At 36.8% G+C, this 2,524-nt stretch overlaps 1 pseudogene; it reads right to left on the reverse strand.

The window, feature by feature from the left end:
* Positions 1 to 1,152: 1,152 nt before the first annotated feature.
* Positions 1,153 to 1,559, reverse strand: LOC132418378 (large ribosomal subunit protein eL32-like; annotated as a pseudogene).
* Positions 1,560 to 2,524: the final 965 nt, after the last annotated feature.

Here is a 2,524-nt window from a genome sequence, read left to right on the forward strand (position 1 = left end):
AAAAACACAAACAACCTAATCCAAAAACGGGCCAAAGACCTAAATAGAAATTTCTTCAAAGAAAATATACAGATTGACAACAAACACATTAAAGCATGGTCAGCATCACTAATCAGTAGAGAATGCAAATCAAAACTACAATGAGTTATCACCTCACACTAGTAAGAATGGCCATCATTAAAAAGTCTACAAACAATAAATGCTGGAGACAGTGTGGAGAAAATGGTATCCTCTTGCACTGTTTGTTGGAATATATATTTATACAGCCACTATGGAGAACAGTCTGCAGGTTCCTTAAAAAGTTAAAAATAGAACTATCATATGACCAAGCAATCCCACTACTGGGCATATACTCTGAGAAAACCGTAATTCAAAAAGAGTCATGTGCCACAATGTTCATTGCGGCTCTATTTACAATAGCCAGGACATGGAAACAACAGAAGTGTCCATCAACAGATGCATGGTTAAAAATATGTGGCACATATGTACAGTGGAATATTACTTAGCCATAAAAAGAAACAAAATTGAGTTATTTGTAGTGAGGTGGATGGACCTAGAGACTGTCATATGGAGTGAAGTAAGTCAGAAGGAGAAAAACAAATACTGTATGCTAACAGATATATACAGAATCTAAAAAAAAATGTTTCTGAAGAACCTAGGGGCAGGCAGGACAGGAATAAAGACGTATATGTAGAGAATGGACTTGAGCATACAGCGAGAAGAATGGATAATTTGGGAGGAAGTGAGAGAGTGGCATTGACATATATACACTAGCAAATGCAAAATAGATAGCTAGTGGGAAGCAGCTGCATAGAACAGGGGGATCAGCTCCATCCTTTGTGACCACTTATAGGGGTGGGATAGGGAGGGTAGGAGGGAGATGCAAGAGGGAGTGGATATGTGGATATATGTATACGTATAGCTGATTCCCTTTGTTATATTGTGGAAACTAACACAACAGCTTAAGGCAATTATACTCCAATAAAGATGTTAAAAAAAAGAATAAAAGAACACACTTAGGTGGCTTCCATATCTTAGCAACTGTGAATAATGCTACTCTGAACACTGGGATTCATGTATCTTTTCAAATTAGTGGTTTTTTTCGAGTTTTGTGGTTTTATTAACACAAACACAATGTGCACCATGAGCTGTCTATTCATTTTCTTCACTGTCCAGCCTGGTATTGGCATTGGTGACTCTGATGGACAGCTGGGGTGCTCTTTCTGCAATGGTTTTGTGGTTCTTGGATAAGATATTGTGAATAATTTCAGCACAGTAAGATTTGTTGCACATCAGCAGCACTTCATGCTCCTTGATGCTGTGGACCAGGAACTTCCAGAAGCTGCTGGGCAGAATGTGTTTGTTTTCTTGTTGCTCCCGTAACTGATGTTGGGCATCAAGATCTGGCCCTTGAATCTCCTTCACACCCTGTTGTCAATGTCTCTGGGTTTCTGTCGGTTCCACTTTATTTTGATATATCAGTCTGACTGGTGCTGGATGAACTTCTTGGTCCTCCTTTTGATGATCCTGGGCTTCAGGAGGGATCTGAGAGCAGCCATGATGCTGAGTAGAAGATGGCTTCCACTCCCATAGGGAGTTCTGAGGAAGAGAGGGGTTCAAATTAGTGTTTTTGTTTCTTTCAGATATAAACCAAGGAGTGTGATTGCTGGGTAATATGGCAGTTCTATTTATAATTTTTTGAGAAACCTCTGTACTGTTCTACACAGTGGTTACACCAACTTTCATTCCCAGCAACAGTGTACAAATGTTCTCTTTTCTCCACATATTCTCCAACATTTGTTATTTGTGTTCTTTTTGATGATAGCCATTCTGGCAGGTGTGAGGTGATATCTCATTGTGGTTTTGATTTGCATTTCCCTGATGATTAATGATGTTGAGCATATTTTCATCTGCCTGTTGAACATCTTCATGTTCTCTTTACAAATATATTTATTCAGGTCTTCTTCTTATTATTAGTCAGGTTGTTTGTTCTTTTGATGTTGAGTTATATGCACTGTTCATATATTTTGGTTATTAACCCCTTATCAGTCATGTTACTTGCAAATATTTTCTCCCATTCGGCAGGTTATCTTTTTATTTTGTTGATATATTCCTTTGCTGTGCAAAAGATTTTATGATTAATTAGTTTCCATTTGTTTATTTTTGCTTTTATTTCCTTTTTTTAGAAGATAAATTCAAAAATATTGCTATAATTTATGTCAAAGACTGTCAGCAAATGATCATACACCATGATCAAGTGGGCTTTATCCCAGGGATGCAAGGATTTTTCAATATCCACAAATCAATTAATGTGATATATCACATTAACAAATTGAAGAATAAAAATCATAGGATCATTTCAATAGATGCAGGAAAAGCTTTTGACAAAATTCAAATCTATTCATAATTAAAATCTCTCCAGAAAGTGGGCATAGAGTGAACATACTTCAACACAATAAAGGTCAAATATGACAAACTCACAGATAACATTATACTCAACAGTGAAAAGCTGAAAGCATTTTCT

The sequence above is a fragment of the Delphinus delphis genome, chromosome X (genome assembly GCF_949987515.2).
Source record: "Delphinus delphis chromosome X, mDelDel1.2, whole genome shotgun sequence".
Lineage (NCBI taxonomy): Eukaryota > Metazoa > Chordata > Mammalia > Artiodactyla > Delphinidae > Delphinus > Delphinus delphis.